Here is a 23,937-nt window from a genome sequence, read left to right as displayed (position 1 = left end):
AGGCGGCACGAACGCAGCCTGCCGTTGTTTGAAATCTGTGCATGCATATAAGTCGCAGTGCCCGAACTAGTCCATGCGATCGGGAAGCGTTCGCTCACTGCGCATAGCCAGCTCGCTAGAAAAAGTGACTTCTTATTTAATGACTTACAAGCTGTTTATGGGTGGTGACCGGGGATGGTCGATGAAAACGGGGGTATGGTGGTGCGAACGCAGGCGTGTCAGGTGTGCATAATTAAGACGCAGCGTCATAGTACACGTCACATGGTTGATTTAGACACAAGCACTCGCAGTGCTTGCGGTAGGGTATGGTCAGACACAAGTGCTGCGTACGCTTACGATGGTACTCAATGTTACCGATGGTTGCCTACACATCCTGGAGATGACTTGTATCACTAAGGGAAAGTAGGCATCTTAAGACAGGTCGGTGGGCGTCTAAATACACACCGCGATCGCTCGCCAAGACAGAGTGGGCATGCTAATGCCTTACCGTGCGATCGTGATATTTGCAAACTTTGGCTGCGTGCGAACGCATCTAGCGAGCGGGTCTGAATCGAGCCCTAAAGTTCAGAGAGGGCATAGTAATGAAAATGAGCGCTATGCAAAGCTGTGCATATATGTAATTACGCTGTTTTTCAGGCTTAAGCACAAAGAACAGGGCTAGTGAAAGTACACATTGATAACAATGAGGACTACAATACAAAAATACAAATACAAAATACAATACAAAAAGGATAGGGTGGTCTGACCACAAAGATGCATACAACTCAGTATACGATTGAATAAACACATTTCGATCCATGAATGCATCGGGGGATCCATCCATTGCATAAGACTTGCATTCACCTCTGAGGACTACATTTCTGGGAGTAAAGGCGGGTACCCACTACCCGATTAAACAGAGCGATTGAACGTTTACGACATTGTTAAATCGTTTGTTATTCAGGCAGCTTAATGTCAAAAACAACCAGCGATGCTCGCTCCTATCAGCGCCCAAACATGCTGGTCAATAATGACAGATTGGCCATGTTCAGGGATGAGGGAGGGTGCCTACACTAAACGACTGATCACAGTCTGTGAAATGACTGCACGATTATTTATTTATTAACAGTTTCTTATATAGCGCAGCCTATTCCGTTGCGCTTTACAGTTGGAAACATAAATAGAACAAAACTGGGTAATAACACACAGATATATAGGTAGGATTACAATGTCGTAATCGTGCAGTCTGCTAGTGGATGTGCCCCTTAACCTTGCCAATATGCACTCCTGAGCAACAGATTTCTGTAGCAAATATGAAATAGATCTAAGAAATTATTAAATTATACTAGAAGCATTTAGTTTAAGGACTTCTGAAAAAAAAAAAAAAAAAAAGTCTGCTAGGCATAGTCACATTACACTTATTCAGCTGTCTTCCTTTTCTCTACACCACAGTGAATGACTCATGAATTCTCTATGTTCTGGATATTCAAACTTTAGTCTACAGAAAGTGCTTCATACTGATAGGCAACCTGATGAACTTCAGGGTTGCATGGGAGACACTAACCTTCAAAAGAGACACACATCACCCATTATTTCAGTAACCAATTAAAACAATGCATTTAATCAAAGAAAGAGGCAGGGATCTGTAATGACATATCAGAAGGCGTTTTAAACAAGCGTTACAAGCCATAAAAAACAAATCTGATAATAAAGTAGGAATGAGCTGGTGGCCACTGGTGATGGCTCAGAGGGCCACCTGCTGGCCATTACCTGCATAACATTGAACAATTTATATATTACTCATATGCGTAATAAGGGAAAATAGGCAATGCTATTGTTCGCTAAAACAATGCTCTTTGCATTCATATTATGATACTTTGTTACACCTTCCCTTGTCCTTTATACATTATAGTACACCTGTAACACCCATTGGATAGTTACTTGAAATATGTAATTTGTCTAAATTGATGGCCTTCTATTGGCATACTCCCTTCTACTTCATTTGCTCTCTTTGCAATACAACATATAATGTAAAGGACGTTGAAACAATATATAAATATTCTGTTCACAGAACAATCTTTGCATTTACACTAAAAACAAAATTTGTTTTTGCACATAATCCCTTTACTAGTCAGATTTCAAATATTCACAATTTAAAATAATGTTTGTCTTGTTTTTGCAGTCTGTATTAAGGATTACCATTCTGTAGGTCAGCAAGCATTGTTTATGCCAGGCTTGCATTTCAGTGTGCTAACTACTATAAAGCTTCTTGTTCAGTGTTATTGTGAAAAGCTCCTGCCAACTGACATCGCATTCTTTGTGTCTGCTTCTAGCCATAAAAGGAAACAGTGCAGCTCTGACGCTGTAATCTAACATTCAACATATGAAATGGTGGAAGCCAAATAAATAGTGCAAAGAACAAGACCTACAACAGAACCTAAATCCATTGTGCTGATTACAGAGAATATTTCAGTCATTCACATCATCCCCTGGCCGAGAGTAGCTTACAATGTTCCCTACCACATGTACACACATACATACTAGGTGTCATTTTTATCAGAAGCTAATTGACCCATCAGTATGGTTTTGGAGTGTAGGAGGTAGCCAGAGACCTGGAGGAAACACACACAAGCACATGAGGAGAACATACAAACTCCACACCAATGCACCATGACCGGAATTTGTGCTGTGAGGCAGTAAAGCTAACCACATTAGTGCTGCCAGCTAATAGTGCCAACAGTTAATAAAAAAAAAAAAAAAAAAAAAAAAAAAGAGGAAAAAACACACTTAGGGCCTCATTCAGACCCACTCGCAAGCGGCTGTCCGCTCGCAAGTGGGTCGATGGTGTGCACTGCGCATGCACACGACGGAGGGAGCTCCGTCGTGCGCATGCGCCAGACGCGACGAGCGAAGGACTTTCCTTCGCTCGTTGTGTCTGATCAAAGGGGGCGTGCTGTCGATGTTGATTGACAGCACGCCCCCTTTGGTGGGCGTGCCTGCCAGACGGAGGCGTTCCCAAGGGAACGCCTACCGTCAGAAACTGGCCCCACTGACATCACTTGTGATAGAGCCAAAATCACTCCAGGGCTTGTGGTCGAAAACCCCGACCACAGGCTTCTGGTCGCACTGGCGATGGTCGCGATGGTCAAGACCATCGCGACCATCATCCTGCACGCTCGTATGTGCTGTGGGTGGTGACCCACAGCTATACGAGCGTCCAGGAGGACGCTCCATTTTTACGGAGGACGGCCCTCATTCAGAGCGAGCGCTCTGCTCAGAGCGTCCGGCTCTGAATGAGGGCCTTAGTTCTGTATAAAAAAAATATTACACTCCACATTTACAGCCATGGCCAAAAGTTTTGAGAGTGACACAAGTATTGGTTTTCACAAAGTTTGCTGCTTCAGTGTTTTAAGACCTTTTTGTCAGATGTTACTATGGTATATTGAAGTAAAATTACAAGAGTCAAAGGCTTTTATAGACAATTACATTAAGTTTATGCAAAGAGTCAATATTTGCAGTGCTGACCCTTCTTTTTCAAGACCTCTGCAATTCGCCCTGGCATGCTGTCACTCAACTTCTGGGCCACATACTGACTGATGACCGCCCACTCTTGCCTAATCAATGCTTGGAGTTTGTCAGAATTTGTGGGTTTTTGTTTGTCCACCCGGCTCTTGAGAATTGACCACAAGTTCTCAATGGGATTAAGGTCTGAGGAGTTTCCTGGCCGTGGACTCAAAATGTCGATGTTTTGTTCCAGAGCCACTTAGTTATCACTTTTGCCTTATGGCAAGGTGCTCCATCATGATGGAAAAGGCATTGTTAGTCACCAAACTGTTCTTGAACGGTTGGGAGAAGTTGCTCTTGGAGGATGTTTTGGTACCATTCTTTATTCATGGCTGTGTTCTTAGGCAAAACTGCTTTACTGTTGGCATGACACGGGACAGATGGTAGCGCTCACCTTTCCTTCTCCGGACAAGCGTTTTTCCAGATGCCCCAAACAATCTGAAAGGGGATTCATCAAAGAAAATAACTTTACCCCAGTCCTCAGCAGTCCAATCCCTGTACCTTTTGCAGAATATCAGTCTGTCCCTGATGTTTTTCCTGGAGAGGTGGCTTCTTCAGGGCCGTAGCTAGGGTGGTGCGGCCGGTGCGGTCGCACAGAGCGCAGCTGCTCTGGGGGCGGAACCGGCCGCATCGGCACTATTTGCTTGACGCCCGCTAGTATGTTGTTACTAGCAGAGCGCCCGCCGGCTCAGCTCCAAGTTCTCACTGCAGTGCACTGGCCGGCCGGACTGTGTGGGGCCGAAGGGTGTACATAGCCCCGCCCCCGAGTCACATGTAATTTACCGGCTGTTAAGACAGGCACTGGCAGCCCGCAGCGTGGAGGAGCGCTCAGGAGACAGCTCCTCCAGTCACCACATAGGAGGTGCATTATCTTTAGCTCCACTCTCCTCCTGGATCCTGCTGGTTTCCTCCCTCTACGGCAGCTACAGTAAGTAACCCTCTCTCCCCTGGCCACTAAAGTTAAATGGTGAAGCAGCAGTTAGAGGTGGAGAAGAGAAAGGGGGGGTTAGTACAGGGCTGGGGAGAGGGTGCTGACATCTAGTAATGGTTGCACACAGATGCCCCCCGCTGTTCCTTTCACCCCTGCACCCTGTAACTACAACCCCTGGACCCTGTGTGTGCCACTCCTGGACCTTCCACCCCTGTAGAGTGTAACTGTTACCCCTGCAGCTGAAACCCCCACAACCTGCAACTGCCCTGCCTGCAACTATCACCATTGCACACTGTTACTGCACCCCTGCAACTGCCACCTCTGCACGCTGTAATAACCTTAATGCAAGTTAGACCCCGTGCACCCTGTAACTCCCACCCTGTACCGTGTAACTATCACCCATGCAAGTGTAATCACCCTCATGCAAGTTACACCCCTGTACCCTATAAGTGCATCCTGTAACTCCCACCCTGCACCGTGTAACTATCACCCATGCATGTGACACCCCTGCACCCCCATGCAACTGTACCCACCTGCATCTGCACTTATGCATCCTGTAACTGTCCCGCTACACCCTGTAACTGCCCTCAATATAAGTGTGATACCCCTGCACCCTGCAACTTTCCAACCTGCTCCTTGTAACTGCAAAGGGCATTACTGTGTGGCATAATGTGTTAAGGGAATTACTGTGTAACATAATGCGTATGGGGCAGTACTCTGTAAAATAATGTAAAAGGAGGTTACTGGGTGCCATAATGTGTAAGGGGCATTACTTTGTGGAATAATATATAAGGAGTACTACTGTATGGCATAACGTGATTAAGGGACAATACTGTGTTGTGTAATTTACATTGGGATTACTATTGTGTCCCATCCCTGTAAAACCATGTCCCTTTTTTTGGCCGAGGGGGGGGGGCGCCAATGCACTTTCTGGCACAGGGCACCAAAATGTCTAGCTACGGCTCTGGGTTTCTTTACTGCCCTTCTTGACACCAGGCCATCCTCCTAAAGTCTTTGTCCTGTGGCATGCCAACAGTAAAGCATCCTGAGACCATTCATGTGTGGGGTTGCTTCTCAGCCAAGGGAGTGGGCTCACTCACAGTTTTGCCTAAGAACACAACCATGAATAAAGAATGGTTCCAAAACATCCTCCAAGCGCAACTTCTCCCAACCATCCAAGAACAGTTTGGTGACGAACAAAGCCTTTTCCATCATGATGGAGCACCTTGTCATAAGGCAAAAGTGATAACTAAGTGGCTCGGAAACAAATCATCGACATTTTGAGTCCATGGCCAGGAAACGCCCCAGACCTTAATCCCATTGAGAACTTGTGGTCAATCCCCAAGAGCCGGGTGGACAAACAAAAACCCAGAAATTCTGACAAACTCCAAGCATTGATTAGGCAAGAATGGGCGGCCATCAGTCAGTATGTGGCCCAGAAGCTGATTGACAGCATGCCAGGGCGAATTGCAGAGGTCTTGAAAAAGAAGGGTCAACACAGCAAATATTGACTCTTTGCATAAACTTAACATAATTGTCAATAAAACCCTTTGACACTTACAAGAAATGCTTGTAATTTTACTTCAGTATATAGTAACATCTGACAAAAAGATCTAAAAACACAAGCAGCAAACTTTGTGAAAACCAATACTTGTGTTATTTTCAAAACTTTTGGCCATGGCTGTACTATCATTTCTCAAATTATGCCTACACACATGATAGATTTTTAGAGGTTGGCACTCCACAGAACAAATAGATTTTAAAACAGATGGAACGAAAAAGGACACAGGTTCTTTTTCAAGCTATGCAAACAAATCATGAAAGGGACCAAAACGTTGCAGAATTTGCAAATACACCACTGTGTTTATGCACCTTAATTCTGGAGTGCTGTTCCTTTTCATTGCATCTATTATAAATAAAAATCTAAATATCTGCACATACATATGGTGTTACCTGGCAAGCATTAATTATGGGTTTTATAAATTATCACTAGGTACATCTATCTTCCTTCCGGCTACACAAACATTTTGAAATATCCACATCCCGCCAAAACAAATCTTACAGTCACACCATGCACTCTGTCAGCCCTTATGATCCACCAATGTATGCTATATGTATGAAGAATATATTAGGCATTTCTTTAGGTTTGGCACCACCTTCAGAACTTGGATGGAAGTGCATTCATTCAGATAATGAATGTTCCAAATTAATTACAGGAGAAAAACCTTGCTTGTTTTCTTGCTCACACCTATGGGACGTGAACAAAAACAATTAAGATTTGCCTAGATAACAAGTGTAGTATTGGCTGATGGAACCTCGCAGAAAATCTGCCTCAGAGCAAAAATTCTTATCTAGACTTTTATGGTTGACAAGTAAGGCACACTGAGGCACTGGCTTCCCTGATATTGCTGTATTTTAATACGTGGCCTGGGGATTGTTACTTCCTAATAAGGAACACTGATAAGTTGCTAAAATACTATGATAAAACACAGAAAATCTAACCTATGCTGCTTTACAAGAAGTACATATGAAATTAATTTGTAGTATAAACCCCAATCAGAAAGGAAACACGTAGGCTGCTCGTTAAAAGGGGTCATTTTGTGAAGTGCAGGGGGGATAATGACACTTTTCATTTTTGGGAATGCAGAAAAATAAATATTTATGCTATATAAATAGCCAGTACCCATGCTCTATCGTTATTTTGATTTATTTCTGCTATTGTTCTCCATGTAAGAGTAAAGGTAATCTCTGTATTGACTTTAATGTTGATGACTACCCAAAAAGTAAACCACTCTCTTCCTCACGTGGTGGCTAATTGAATCCGGTCCTTAGTGACTAAATCACAAGCCAAAATACTTTTATTTGGCTTGTGATTTGAACACTAGACACTAAGAGAATGGAAAGCTGCCGCACTGATCTCACAGTTCTCCATCTATTGCACATAAAGGACATTACTTGGGAAACATTGGCATAAACAAGTCTGAAGAAGTGGGCAGCATACCTGTGAAATGCGTAACCAGTTTATGCTATTCTTCATCCATATGCAAGACGTTGTTTTGCCTGCCACCTGTGGGGGTGTGAACCAACTGCAAAGAACTTTAAAATAAATGTGAAGAGATTTATAAGAAGTGGTATTGACTCTTAATCGTTAGAACCTGCACCTAAAAAGACCATTCCTATTCCAAAGTCACCACGAGAGGTATTGGAACCTTCTCCTTTCTTACAAGAAGGCAGCAACCACTAGCATCAGATTCACCTAGTTCCTTCAGTGGTACGGATCGTTTTCTTCACCATTATAAGAATATATATCTGGTACTATACCTGTTGCCTTTATTGGAAGATGACTAAAGATTCCAAGATGGAGATTTACTTAAGTCCAATAAAAACCTTATGACAGAAGTTCCCAAACTTGGTCCTTAAGGCATCCTAATGGTCAAGGTTTTAAGGATATCCATAACTGAGCACAGAAGATTAATTAGTACCCCAGTCATTTTAATTTAACCATCTGTATTCTGCCATGGATATCCTTAAAACCTGGACTGTTAGGGTGCCTTGAGGATCATGTTTGGGAACCACTGCCTTAAGATATATCCTTCATAATTAATAAGCTCAGGTACAATGCTTTTCATTCTTCGAAGTGGGGTGGTCACTCTCCATCATACTACACTATGGGCCTGATTCAGAGGTGGATGCAAGTGGCAGATATTTACTTCTGGGCATGCGTCCCAATAGCTACTGCCGTTGCCCGCAGATCGGAACTGCATGGAAATCCATCCAGTTCCAATAGGTGTTTTCGGCGGTGACAGGGAAGGGTGGCGCGAGGCAGTGGACGTGTCAAGTGACTGCATCGCAAGAAGCAGTTTCGCTGACTCAGGCATCCAAATACCTTTGTACATTCTGAGAAACTATAGAGTTGTGCGCACCACGACGAATTAGAGCTGCAGCCGTAAACAGCCCATCGACTGCAGCATCATTATTTTGCAGTAGAAGCCGCAACAGAAGATCTGATCATTTGGAGGAGATCCCCTATCCCTGATGCAATTAAAACATATTTTTATGTGCCAGATATATTCGGTTTTCTAGTACGATTAATACGAATAGCCCTGATCGCAAAGAATTTAATGTTATTGTGCTGTATTACACTGACTAGTTTACTTCTGACATTTGATTTTTCTGGAATATTTCGATGGGAAGTTTGTTCTTCCTTTCCCCTGAACATATTCGCAATCTGATATGGTATGCATCAATTTTTTGCATTTTACTCTGTCTTTATATTTTGTATGTTTGAACAAGCATAATACTAAGGTGGCAGCCTCACTATAGTTTATTTTATGTATGTAATTTGGCACTAAGCACTATAACCCCTTGTTTTCTCTAACATCTATCTTGGTTATCAGTTCTTTAAATTATTGCTGCTGTTTCGAGCAAAGCAAAAAGTAATTGGCATACATTTTGTACTTCTCATGACTCTGACATATAAAGCTATCTACAACTCCTATAGAAATGCTCTGGACACTGCTAAACAAGCATGCGTTCAATCTCTGCCCAAACTTGTAACCCCAAACATCTTAATACATTTAAATCTCTACTCACCCCTCCCACTGCAAACCCACCAACCAACACTAGTGCTCAAGATCTTGCTTCCTACTTTAAAGACAAAAATTGACATGAAATATATTGTTGTTAAGCTTTATTTATAGGGTACCACATTATCCGCAGCATGGCAAATATGACAGTACATAGTAACAGTACAGTGCAATAAGCTATACAATTAACAAATAATACTACAACTCTCAATATGGTTACTGATGGCAGTGGGGCAAGGGGAATAGTAGTTACAAGCTGAAACCTGTACCCATATGCTGAGGCATAACCAACAGGTTTAGAACCACTGCAAGATGATACGAACAAAAGAAAAAGATAAGGTGGAATGCCGGTCATAGTCCGAGGAAGAGGAGGTAAACAAGTGTAGCTGGTGAGCAAGATTAATAGATGAGACAGGAGGATCCGGTTAATAGGAGCTTACAAACTAAAAGGTCGGGGAGACGAACAATTGATACAGGGGGGCTGAGGGCAGGTAGCAACAGTTTGGGAGTTGGAGAATGAAAGGATGAGGTAAACTTTATGGCAACATGGTTAAGCAGTGGGCGGGTATGCTTTTATGAACAGGTGGGCTTTCAGCGCCAGTTTGAAGCTATGCAGGCTATGGGACAGTCTGATGGAACAAGGGAGAACATTCCAGTAATAGGGGGTAGCACGCAAGTAATCTTGGATTCGGGAATGACAGGTATTAACCAGAGTGAAGGAAAGGAGAGGGTCATTGGCCGACCGGAGTGGTTCTGGTGGGAGTATGTAGGGAGAGGAGGTTAGAGATGTAAGGAGCAGAGGAGTTGGAGAGGGCCTTCAGTTTTTTTTCTCAGGACCTTTTTGATGGCCGCTCAGCCCGGCAATTTTCTAACACCGTCCGGCTCCCAGAGTGCGTTGGCATTGGCCAGCAGAGGGCATTGTGGGCAGAAGTGCTCAATGAGTAGGGCCCATCCTGCCCCAAAGGCACGCTGCAGGCATTGCGGACTCACAGCCTCCCCCTCTCCTGCCCAGGGGCCGCCTTGCCGTGGGTGGGAGGGGATGAGGGTGGACGGTGCCCCCCCTTCTGCGGCTGCCTCATACCGCCCAGCTTTGTAAAATTCTAGGAAGAACACTGGCCTTAAACATGAGGGATGAGTTTGAAGAAGGTTCTGTAGGGGAGAGGAGAAAGTGTAGGGCTTGGCAGAGAGGGGAGGTAGATGTGGATCGGCAGGAGAGGAAGATACGTCTAGCTGCAGCATTAAGTACAGATGGGAGAGGAGCAAGATGGGAGTGGGGCCAGTAAGTAGAAGGTTGCAGTAGTCGAGACGAGAAATGATCAGTAAGCGGACGATAGTCTGATGCGAGCAATGTTGCGGAGCTGGAAATGATAGGACGAATGTGGGGGGGGTGAAAGAGTGCGAGGCAAGAATGACCCCCAGGCAGTGGAAATGGGAAAGAGGAGATAGTGGTGTTGTCAACAGTGAAAGAGATGTTGGTGGGTGGGGACTCTAAAGGAAGGGAAGACAGAGTTCAGTTTTGGCCATGCTGAGTTTGAGATAGCACACAGAGATCCAGGAGGAAATAGCAGAGAAGCAATTGGAGGGATTAGGAGAGGAAAGGTAGGATTGAGTGTCATCGGCACAGAGTTGATACTGGAGGCCGAAGGAACTGGTTCACCCAGGGAGGAGTTATACAAAGAAAAGAAGAGAGCCCTGCAGGACGACCACCTGAAGGATGAATGGAGGGAGATGGAATCAGAGGCAAAGAGAGAATGAGCGGTTGGCGAGGTAGGAGGTAAACCAGTAGAGACGAATATCAAAGAGGTAATTGGTCTGGAGGGTGCGCAGCAGGAGAGGGAGATCCACGGTGTGAGGTCCAGGAGGAAGAGCATGGAGAAGTGGCTCCTGGATTTGGCAGAGTATGTCATTGGTAATTTTCCACAGCCAGATACCTTGTTAATACCTTTATGGAACCTCCTGGCAACTTCTCTTCATTTTATCCAACAAATAAAGAATATCTACCTTCTCTTTACCTTCCTACTCTAACACCACTCCTCTTGATTATATACCCTCACAAATCAGTGAAATTCCTGTTTCATGTGCTTATCCCAACCTTAACTAAGATCTGTAATCTTTGTTTCTACTGGTATCTCTCCATCATTATTCAATCATTCAGTGATTACTCCTATTTTAAAATAATAAATCCTGACCCACATTCTCTCTCAAAGACTCCAGAGAAACAAACACTGAAAGTGCAATTTCATAATTAGGATGAGGACCAGGATAGGACAGTGTCCCGAATACCTAGTGATTGTAGTATTCTTAGGATATTTTAACAAATTAGATATATTATTTCTTACAATAATAGTCTATATTTAACAGTATCCAATACCCACACAAGAATAAAATATTCAAAGCAATAAAAGTTACAAGTAAGCTTCAGTTACTGATGCAAAAATACAATTGTTTAAAGATCTAATATAAAACAAATATTAAATAGGCAAATGACTCATAGAAAACATGGAATCAGGACACTCCATGTGACAGTTTTATAAATTACGTATGCTGGTTTCTGTAGCCAGCTGAAATAAAATAATCTACAGTATTACCAGTAATGCCCCAAACACTGATGAGTTATATCGATACCTGTAATAGTTGCAACCCGACTTACGGCCCCGCCCCCAACGGAGATGGCTGTAGCTTGATACAGCTCCAGCTTAGCCGCAGCATACTGTACCTCCTGTTTTCGGGCCTTCTCGGCCGGACCGAATACATCACCTCATAGGGGAATACCTCCTCAGTGTATGGATAAGTATTTTCCCCATCTCATGCCCAGCAAATCGCAGTGCCAGCACCTGGAAAGAGATGGGCACCGATCCAAGATGGCGGCCATGGCACCCGCGGCTCCATCTCCCTCAGCACTCTCCTGCCTCCTCCTCAGCCCCTTCCTCACCCTCTATGCAAGTCAATGGAGAGATACAGCCAGGCATTCTGGCTTCTTATGCCGACAATGTGAGGGCTATTAAAGACACCATGGCTCCTCATGCAGGAGAAGGCCGATTCCTTTAAGCAGAAGCTGCTGGAGGTTAATGATGATATTGTACAACTAACCCACAGAGGCCCTGATTCAGACCCGCTCGCAGGTCTAATGGGAGTTTTTTTTTTTTTTGAGTGGCCTTCTGGCCGCACGCTAAGCTGTGGGTGACCACCAACAGCTTTTGCGAGTGGCCAGGTGATTGTCGCGACCATCGGGGTTTGCGACGAGACCCTTTTGGTAGGGTTTCATCTGCCGCAAGCCCCAGTGAGCTTCCGGCTCTAATAGAGCTGGAAGCTCACTACGGACAGCACTCGTGATGTCAGTAGGACCGCCCCCAAACGGCAGGAGTTCCTTCAGGAACACCTCCGTTTGGCAAGCCTTCCCCCGACCCGCCTACAAAACGGGGCGAGCTGTCGATCAACATTGACAGCCGCCCCGTTTGTAGCGAGCCCCAGAGAGAGTGAAGTTCTCACTCGCTCCGGGGCTCGCACGTGAGCAATGCCTGGCCATCAACCCGCTTGCGAGCGGGTCTGAATCAGGCCCAGAGTCCAGGAAAATGAGATCAAGCTTGGCAAGACTTTTCATGACGTTTTGGACTTTAAAGCAACAATATGAGTCATTTTATAAGCAGCATTGCAGAGTCTTAACAAAGTGGATGATCTTGAGAACAGTTCGCGGAGGAATAACTTAAGAATTGTGGGCATTCCAGAATCTGTTAAAGGAGACGCTCTAATACGCTTTATTACCACCATTCTCTTCCGGACTTGTTGAAGGTTCGTGAAGCTTGCGAGGGCATGGTTGTGGAGCGAGCCCGTCGTATTGGTCCGACCCATGACAATTCTGGCACTCATCCCAGAGAAACGATATTTAAGTGTCTCAACTTTCTTCACTAAGGAAGCGTTTTGACAGGCATCCAGATGTAATCGCTCACTCGTATGGGAAGGACATAAACTGTTCATTTTCCAAGATTATTCAGCGGAAGTAACCAGAGCCAGGAAAGCTTTTTCTTCAATTTGCGTGGCACTGGTCAAAGAGAATCGCTCTTAGGTTTCCTGACCATCAACGTCTTTTTACAGGAGGGGTTTTGGACTTTTCTAACCCATAAGACGCCACCGCGTATCTTCGTGAGGAAGCTGAAGACAGGCTGGCCTCCGCCTCCCCTTCGCGTATGGACAAGATTAATCGTCAAGTTCCTTCTTCCATTTTGTTCCTGTTGTTTCATATGGGCTTATTATAGCCCCTAACATGTCTTGTGGTATTGTATGCTTTATTAATAATTGTACGACATAGTTGGTTGTGTCTTTGCTATATTTTATTATTGTGGCTTCATATGTATATTTGTTGTTTTGTCATTTCTCTCTGTCGTCGCTAGTGGTGGTGACGGTCCGTCCATATCACACTTTAAGTCATTTTACATAGTTATTATATTTGTCTATTGCTCATGCTACATTGTTTTGTTATGTGAATTGATCTTTGAATGCTGCGGGTCTTTGGAGCCCTTTCTCTCCATTATATTTGGGGTGCCTTATTGCATTATCCAGGCGCTCACTCCTTTACTTGTATTGTTTGGTATAAGTCCGGAAGTCCAAATTGTGGCCTAATGGCCTGCATGAGAATATTCTCCCTGCTTGGGTTTGTTTTTTAGTTCAGTTTGTTCCCTTTTTCTTTTGCTGCTTTTCTTGTTACCCTTTATGTACCTTCCCCCTTTTTCAATATCTCTCCCTTTCCCTGTATGACACTGACATGACTAGGGCTCTACTTTTACCCCGTTACTGGTGGTTGTTTGATAATGTCAGAACTGCACTATCCAATGTTATATTATATATTTAAGTATGGTTTGTTGGGTTTTCTATATTATATGCTTACTATATTGATTTTATTGCACATCCGTAAGTCCTTTACGTTTGTTAATTATGCCTCATTCATTGTTAATACTGACCTGAAATGGCCACTTTAAAAATCTGCTCTTGGAATGTTGGAGGGATTAATTTCCCTATGAAGAGGAAAAAGGTCTTTAGGTATATACTTAAATTGGGAACGGACGTGGTAATGCTGCAAGAAACACAACTTTTACAACAAGAAATTCAACATGATGGGCTAGTCTGTATTATCTCATGCAGCTTACTCTTGTAAGAAACGTGGAGTGGTCACATTGGTCAAAAAGCAACTGGCCCCTCAAATATATACATCTTTAGCTGACCCTTCAGGTCGGTTTGTTATTTCTGAGGTTACCATTTTAGGGGACAGATTTAAGTTTTGTAACTTATATGCATCTAATGCATACTCTTAAGGCAGAGATTTTAAACCTTTTTTAACTCGCGGCACACTACACAAGATTTTAAAATTGCCAAGGCACACTATCCGGCGATGCGGTGTGCGCGGACTATGAAAAAACACACTACATTGGCCCCCACAAGAATAAAAAACACACTACATTGGCCCCCACAAGAATAAAAAACACACTACATTGGCCCCCACAAGAATAATAAACACACTACATTGGCCCCCACAAGAATAATAAACACACTACATTGGCCCCCACAAGAATAATAAACACACTACATTGGCCCCCACAAGAATAATAAACACACTACATTGGCCCCCACAAGAATAATAAACACACTACATTGGCCCCCACAAGAATAATAAACACACTACATTGGCCCCCACAAGAATAATAAACACACTACATTGGCCCCCACAAGAATAATAAACACACTACATTGGCCCCCACAAGAATAATAAACACACTACATTGGCCCCCACAAGAATAATAAACACACTACATTGGCCCCCACAAGAATAATAAACACACTACATTGGCCCCCACAAGAATAATAAACACACTACATTGGCCCCCACAAGAATAATAAACACACTACATTGGCCCCCACAAGAATAATAAACACACTACATTGGCCCCCACAAGAATAATAAACACACTACATTGGCTGGCCTAACAGAAAAAAAAAACCATACCACATTGCGCCCCACAGAATTGCTCCCCACAGAAAAAGAAACCTATGGCTGGCCCCACAGAAACAAAAAAAAACAAAAAACACATTGTTCCCCACTAAATAGGCACATATATGACTGGTTCCCACGAAAAAATAAACTATGGCTGGTACCCACGAAGAAGAAAAAAAAATGTCTGGTCCTCACAAAACCCACATTTCTTCCCCCCTTGTCACTCACACTGCAGCAGGATCGCGTGCGGGCGGGCTTCCAGGCAGGCTGCAGAGCCTGCCTGGACAGAGCGCGGGCTGGCTGATTGGCGCAGGGCGTTGGCTGGCAGAGCGGGCTGGAGGGCAGTGGACAACGCGGCGTGCGTGACCTGTGATGTCACGCCGCTGCATCTTTGCAGGTCACTACCCGGTCACGCCTGAGTTTCCCAGAGGAGCTCAGCCGCCCGGGATGCTGAAGTACAGCAAAATGTGCCCGGTGGCTCTGACAGCCCCGCAGCACACTTCACATCCGGCCACGGCACACTAGTGTGCCGCGGCACACCGGTTGAAAACCTCTGCTCTAAGGGGTAAATTTTACTAAAGTGAGAGTTTTTAGAAGTGCGTTTTAAAAGTGATGTTGCACATAGCAACCAATCAGATTCTACTTAGCATTTAAATAGCACCTTCTAGAAGATGATAGCTAGAATCTGATTGGTTGCTATGGGCAACATCACTTTTAAAACTCACTTCTAAAAACTCTCACTTTAGTAAATTCACCCCTAAGTGCTTTTTCCAGATTTCATTAGTAGTGTCACAATTGGTGCTCGAGGGTTACCTGTATCAGGTGATGAGCTGGAAACACTGGAGGCCGGCTGGACTGGAACCATGGGGGACATGAATAACTCTTTTAATAAAAGAAGTGGGTAGCAGTGAGAACTGCCTTGGGTGATCAGTGACTGGAACCTTGAGAGGTTGGAATGAGACCAGAAGGAACTTGGAGGGACCGGACTGGGACCGGCAGGTAGGCAGACTGAGCTGGTCGGGGTACCAGTAGATGAGCTTGCAGACGGATGGTAGCGTGGAAGCTACTTGTTGTGGCCTGGGAGCCGTGTGGAGAAGCGGGTAGCGTGGATAGTCACTTGGAGAAGCTGGTAGCGTGGAAGCTACTTGGAGCGGCCTGGGAGCCGTAGGCGAGAAGTGGTAGCGTGGAAGCTACTTGGTGCGGCCTGGGAGCCGTGTGGAGAAGCGGGTAGCGTGGATAGTCACTTGGAGAAGCTGGTAGCGTGGAAGCTACTTTGTGCGGCCTGGGAGCCGTAGGCGAGAAGTGGTAGCGTGGAAGCTACTTTGTGCGGCCTGGGAGCCGTGTGGAGAAGCTGGTAGCGTGGATACAGATAGCACTGATCTAGGAACCAGCAGGAGCCTGGGACACACTGGAACTCAGGTACAGCACAAGTTGTACACCACAGAACGTAACAAGATGTTCAAGCACTGAGTGCTATTAGAGGAGGATCTATATACCAAGAGTCTGGCAGCGATTGGTGGATGCAGACAGGTGGTCTGGCAGTGGCATTCAGAGTGGAGCAAGACACAGCATGCAAAAGGAGTATTCATCTCTGCAGCTCTGAGAATCAGGACCACACCTGTGATTCCAATTAAGACTAGCAATGCTCACAGACAGAGCAGGGTTCAGGTGGTTAATCAGTTTGGTTAGGAGAGCAGTCTGCACACACAGATATCACAGCCAGCATGATTCAGCCAGAGCAGATGTCCCAGGAGAATTGCAAACACAGATCCATGGAGCAGCTGACAGAGGTAAGTCTCAAGGCAAAAAGGTGACAACTAGACAGGATCGTGACAAGTAGCTTCCAATTACACGAGTCAACATCCGGCTGCTAGGCCCCACAATGTCCCATCGATAGGTATTCCTCTGACTTCTGATCTACAACTGGTAGATGTATGGAGGACATTTCACCCCACGCTGTTTATCTGCAGCTCATGCTACTTTGTCCCGTATAGATTACATCTTAATGTCAGATAAATTGATATCCAGGATTGATAATTCTAATACAGAACCTATTCATTTGGATCTCACTTACTCCTGTGGTTGATAGTGGTTACTACAGACCATGGAGGTTTCCTTCTTATTGAGCAAATTCTATTAAGTTTCTGAATATGTTACTGGCAAAATGGCGGGACTAAAAATATATTCATACGCAACATGTACATTCTCCTTCACTCTTCTGGCAAGCTGCCAAATCTGTCCTCAGTGGTGAAATCGCTTATATATCTAAATATAATAAAAGAATGTGCCCATTTATAAGTACAGGCCCAAGCTGATCTTAGGGCTTCTTTTCGGGATTTAAATCCTGTCCTTCTTCCCGGGAAAAGTATCTTAAGGCTAAGGTGCATTTTGATAAGGGTGTTAGACCAACTAGCCTACAAATTATTTTAATTAGGCCTCCAAACTCTAATCCAGCCTGGAAACCACCTGTAAAACTTTAGGAGCAAATGGCTGTTTCAAGCGTGAAAGGCTGTCTGGGCTGTACAATACATGGTCTGAAGCAACTAGCTATGTAATTTTTATTTGATAGTGATATCAGGAAGCTAAGTGCCACTCTTATGGAGCAGCTCATATAAGTGGTGACAGTATAATGGACAAGAATACACAATTTTCAATAAAGTTTAATTCATTTAAGACTTCTCATTTCCCTTGGCTCCCAGTTTCAAGAACTACCTCTAAAGCTGCATACACACACAACGATTTAGTTAATGAACGATTTTAGTAAACGATTTTCTACCTTGAAAAAATTAACTAAAATAGTTTACTAAAGTTGTTCATTTACTATGTTCATTTAAATGTAATGAACGATTTTTATGAACTACAAACGATTTTTGCATATTAACTTAATGAAAATCGTTGAGTTGACAAGTCTGACTGAACTACAAACGTGAACGCGCATGAACAATAATCGTTCATCGTTTGACTCAGTGCGATTTTTTCAAACGATTATCATTAAACGATATTGATTAACGATTATCGTTCAAAAAATCGTGTGTGTATGCACCTTAAATCTTTATAATTAACTAATTCACTTGTAGAAAATGGTGTGTGCGCTAAATGCAATATATAATTTCAGTCTCAACAAAGAGCTGAAACTAGATCTTATGGTGGACCCTTTTTACTCTGTCTGACTACTGTATAGGATCTATGAATAAGCATGTGTGTAATGCCACTGAACATTAACTGCGGAGTCTGCTAGTGTTTTGCCAATAAAGAATGCTAATAGAAGGGCTTAAACAGACTGGGCACTAATACCCCTTTTACACCAGAGCAAAACCCTGGGTTTTTGCTGGGTCTACCCGGGTCGCAGCTCAGTGTAAAAGGGTCCCTGAAAAATAACCTGGGTCAAGTGACCCTGCAATCCAACCCAGGTAGCTACCAGGGTTGGACCCAGGTAATGGTGCAGTGTAAACGGTGCAACCCGGGTTATCTGACCTGGGTCATGCCTAAAATGAGCGGATTGGTGGTTGTGGAGCAGTCACCTCCCACTTTTTATGACCTCACAGGTTTAGCAGGGCATACCTGAGTTCAGTGTGAACAGGGCTGACCTGGGAGTAACCCAGATCAAAGGTGCAGTGTAAATGGGTCTGACCAGGGTTGGAACCATGTCCAAAAACCCAGGTCGGACCTGGGTTTTTGGTGGAAAAGAGGTATAACTGTGGTTCCAACACTGCAGCCGTCTAATTGAAGGGAATAATGCAGTAATTCCCAAAACCAAAAATACAATAGAGCATAACAGAAGACTGCGCTTGTGTTCAATTAGTGTTACTATGTTTTTTATATATTAAATTCTATTTTGATACAACTATTAGAGATGGTAGATTTGGTTAACACGAACACTGGGCCTGATTCAGAGCCGGACGCTATTTGCGGACGCTCGTTCAGAAAAAGGGGCTGGCTATTTAAATTAAGCGCTCGCTCTTTGCGGTCTGTTGACGCCTCTATATCTGAACGAGCGAACGAAACATGCGCTCACTATTTTGGAAAAAACGCCCCTTGGCCGCTCGCATCATACGTCATCTCCGCTATTTATTTGATTAATCGAGTACATCGAAAGGCGTATGAACTGCTCGCAGTGCTTGTGGTTGGATTTTCCTACCGCAATCATGCGAGCAGTTCAGGCTAAAAGACAACCAAGTGACGTGGCCGATGACGCTGCTTTAGTAATTATGCACTCCCTTAAAACGCCCGTTTTGACCGTTTGGCACGCCTGCGTTCGGATCTCCACTCACCGTTTTCAAGCACCTTCCCCTGTTACCACCCACAAACGCCTCATCCTGTCACTCAAAATAGCAGGCACTCGCTATATTGCGAGCACACGATTTCCGACCGCACTGACTGGTTACAACCCATGCGCAGATGTGCGAACATCGCTCGGAGCGAACGAGCGGCTCTGAATCAGGCCCGCAGTCTTCTGTTATGCTAATGATCGCTAATTACCTGATGATCAGATGATACAGGGAGATTCCCAGTGCCCTGGATGGAATTGTTGAACACAAGGCCGTAAAGACATAAGGCGGGCATGGGTTATACTGAGGGTACAAAGCCCAATCCGGGAGGCATGGCCACATCGCCTCAAGTAAATAAAAATACTGTGCCCCGCAAGGGGAGCTTTTGTACGAAAGTCTGTTAGTACCCGCTCCTCCTTCCTTCTCTGTTCCACTGGTTGAATAGGAAACATATATACTGTGTGTATATATACATGCACACACATATATATATATATATATATATATGTGTATGTATGTATGTGTGTGTGTGTTAAATTGATGCCTAGCTACTAGAATGGCAGGAGCATAGGGGATATTGTCATCAAAACTGATGTGACAGACAGAGGTCCCTCTGATGCACATTTCTACAATGTAGAAACGGCTGTTTCCGATGCATAGGCTGCCAAACATGCACGTATTTAATCCCTGGAGATGGAGATAGATTTAATCAGCCATATATGGGAAAAACTTACAAAATCAATTTTCCGTTAACATACAGCCCAAAGTTTGTGGTGTATCTTCTGTCTTGCCCATGTGGTAAACACTATGTGGGCAAGACAGAAAGACAATTCAAAGAGCGAATGGCTCAACACTGTTTGACTATACGGGCGGCGCTAAACACAGGCTCCAGTGAATAGCTGGTGGCTCATCACTTTGCTCTGGCTAAACATAGCATGGCAACGTTGCAGTATCGCATTACTGTCCATGTTCTCAGTGCAGTGAGGGGAGATGACCAGGCCAGAAGCGGCTACAAAGGGAATCAAAATGGATATACGTGTTAGATACAGTACAATCTAGAGGACTCAATGAATCATTGGGCTTGAGTTGCTATCTAAAATGGGTAGAAGGATGATACGGTTGCTGTATTTGATTTTGAAAGTAGACATTTACAATATTGTGTTTTGTTAAGCATGTCGTCCTTATTGATTAGGATCCTGTTTATAACGGTCAGTCAGGGAGGCGGTTATTTTAATTTTACTTACATTTTTATATTAGCCAGACTAGTCCTATCTCTCCAGATACTAATAAATGTATTGTCTTTTATAGTCTAATATTTTCATGATGCAATTACGGTATTGTCTTATGCTAAATTGGGGCAACATAGTAATTTTCATTTTTAGATATTTGTTGCACATAATGTACACAATTATTTTTTTTGGCTATAAAGACCATTTGGTACATATGTTACAAGCCCTAAACACACTGACATTTAGTGCTGTGGAAACATTTTGTTATTATACTACTACATCATAGGTTAGGAATTCACCTCTATCATTTCCCATAGCTGCTATCCACACACAATAAGGGAATTGGAGAAGGCTATTTCTTTCCTTTTGTAACACAAGTACTGTTTGAATAAAATTTTATGTAGATATTTGACGCTGTGAAATGCTGGAAGCAAAACAAAATGTTAAGAAGAAACAAGTGCAGTATTATTTTAGCTAAAAACAGATACCCGAAATTTTGGCACACGCACCTCTACCACCTCATTTGTCACAAATATAAGGACTGGGATCAATGTACTTTTTAACACCACTGTTTCTTCATTGACAGTTGTATTGGAATATTATGGTATAATCAGGGCTGCCACCAGAAATTGTGAGGCACAGTAAACATGAAACCGACAAGCCCCCTCCCTTCTGTCCCACCCCGTGGTGCATGGTATGAGCTGGTAGAGCATACCATTAAGAAATTAGAAGCCGTTAAGCTGTGCCCCCACCATCTTACCGCTGGCGACATAAACTGCACCGCTGAGCAAGTCACAAAATTCGGCAGCAGTACGGTTCCTGGCTGTGAGTGACCAGGGGCAGCCCAGAAAATGATCATTGTCTGGGCCCCTTACAGCTTTACTGCCTGTATCCCCCTGATGGCGGTATAATAATTTATGTTTAAGGCTCATACACACTAGATTATAAATTGGCCGATAACGATATAGTTATCATTCATATTGTTCAAGATCGTCCAGTGTGTATGGACAATATTGCGGATCGTTAACGATATCTTCCATCGCCTGAACTTGTAGGCCAATGTACCGATATTGTCAGATTATGCATGTTTGGGGATGTGGCAGCATGACGTCACTGAACAATATCATCAACAATATCGGTCAGTGTGTATGCTGAAATTGTTTGCCCGGGAGTTCAAGGACAAACACTAGACGATATCGCTCATGGAGCATATCGTCTAATGCAGTGGTTCTCAATTGGTCCTCAGGACCCCACACAGGTCACCCAGCAGGTGCACAGGTGTAGTCACTACTCACTGACACATTTTAAAAGATTCACAGGTGGAGCAAAATAATCACTTGTGATTCTGTGAGGAGACCTGAAAAACATGCACTGTTTGGGGTCCTGAGGACAGAGTTTGAGAACCTGTGGTCTAGTGTGTACAAGCTTCAAGACTTACAGTAATGTATGTACCAGCTATGCTGTTTTATTAGTGCAACCAAATACTGTATGGTAGTGTCTCACAATCTCTAAAGGCATAAAAAACATACTGTAGTAGTGTATGACCATATATTATAGTGTCACCCTCTCTGAGGCAGAAAGACCATATATGGTTGTGTACTGCAGTGATGCAGACCTGTGATGTCATAAAAGCTCACAGCCCTATATATAGGAGAGATAGCCAGGAGCAGCCATTATTGGTGACAGTTGGTCACAGTGACTGGAATTGAGATTTAAATTGAAATTGTTTTCTTCGCCCTATTTTACATTTAATTTTTGGACTGAAGATGTTCAGGTGCCGCAGATACTCTGAGGAAGCCATCGGCACTCTTCTGCAAAAGCTGAGAGAGGCAACGCCCCAATTGCTGACGGATGTGCTGAGTTGTCTCTATCAGGTTGTGAGCGTGGACACAACAAAAACATGCCACAAACATGATAATATTTTGTATTGCATCATCAGGTTCATCAACCATCCAGATGAACAGGTCCAGCTAGCCACCATCAGGCTTTACGGGGAGCTGCTAAAGAAATATTATATGTTCCCGGACAGCCACATAAAAAGTTTCATAAAGGAGCACTTGCTATCATTGCTTGTGACGCTGCATAGCAACAACCAGTAGTTATCTGATGCCGCAGCCATAGCCCTGCACAGCTGCCTCCACCTGAGACGAACACCTCTGCAATGCATTCAGCCAATGTATCATGCCATGATATTTAAAAAGCTGGCCAGGAAACGCCTAATAAAGCCATTGTTGTTTCAGGCCATTAAAGGTATGAAAATCTTTCTGCAGTCAGAGCAGTTGGTCCGGCTCATAAACAGCCTGACAGACATCATACCATCGTCTAGTTTGACAGAGTCGGACATCAATACACTAGGAGAAGATCTGCAGAAAGCGGAGTCCCATCCATGCCCATCCATCCAAAAAGTGGCCAGCAGAGCAAAGATGGCATTGTCTAAGAAGTGGACTTGTGTGGGGTAATCTCACCAGAGCAAGACCAGCGTACATCTAATCCCCATCCTGGCAGGCAGCAGAGTCAGTGAGCAACACCTGATATTTATCATAATAAAGTCTAAAAACTAAAAATTTGTCTCGTTGATTTTGTGTGATAATATATATTTTGCAGGTACCTCTTTATTGCAGTTACAGAGACAGGAGCCTTCTCTAACTCAATAGTAAATGCTGTCTGACATACTGAGCAACAGTTTTAATAAACATGACTTCACTGATAAAACCTTAGGATGCCTGAATAAAGACCAGTGAAAATAAATACCAAAAAATGTATTAAAGCTTTATAAAATTGTTAGATAAAAACTCAAAAGAAAAATAATCATATAAAATAATTCCATATAATCAAATTAATACAAACAGTATTCAATTATAAGTCACAAAAAGATACTGAGACCTGTATAAGGATTATGTATGTGTAAAAAGAACCAAAACTTAGATAGGATATCAGTTTAAATGAGCTTCTACATATAAAACAAGCTGTGAATAAACTCAAATATTTGAACTGTATATAGGATTGTTCCTCTATTAAATAGCAGCAGCTGCAACTGCAGAAAGTCTGGTTAGTAAGTAAGGGTCAGTTATGGTTATTAGAACCCAGTAAATGTAAGTTGTTGCAAAGTGTATACAGTGCAGTATGAAATGAACCTCAGTGCTTGCGTTTTTATCAGATTAATGGACCAATGTACTAAACCTTGGAGAGAAAGAGAAAGTGGAACGGAGATAAAGTACCAACCAATCAGCTTCTGCCATTTTTCAAACACAGCCTGTAAAGTAACAGTTAGAAGCCGATTGGTTGGTACTTTGTTTCTCCGACAAGGCTTAGTGCCTCTAAATATTCACCAGGTTGTAATCTGACTAGTGAGTATCCCAATCAAAGAATTTTATGCTGTGTACGATTACCTCTGTGC

At 43.6% G+C, this 23,937-nt stretch overlaps 1 pseudogene; it reads right to left on the bottom strand.

Annotated features, from left to right (window-relative positions):
- LOC148475106 (uncharacterized) overlaps window positions 1-22,341 on the bottom strand; it is an 84,703-nt pseudogene extending 62,362 nt beyond the window's left edge.
- Between the last annotated feature and the right edge of the window lie 1,596 nt (window positions 22,342-23,937).

The sequence above is a fragment of the Taudactylus pleione genome, unplaced genomic scaffold (assembly GCF_031769625.1).
Source record: "Taudactylus pleione unplaced genomic scaffold, aTauple2 ptg000778l, whole genome shotgun sequence".
Lineage (NCBI taxonomy): Eukaryota > Metazoa > Chordata > Amphibia > Anura > Myobatrachidae > Taudactylus > Taudactylus pleione.
This window is presented reverse-complemented; position numbering and strand designations above follow the sequence as displayed.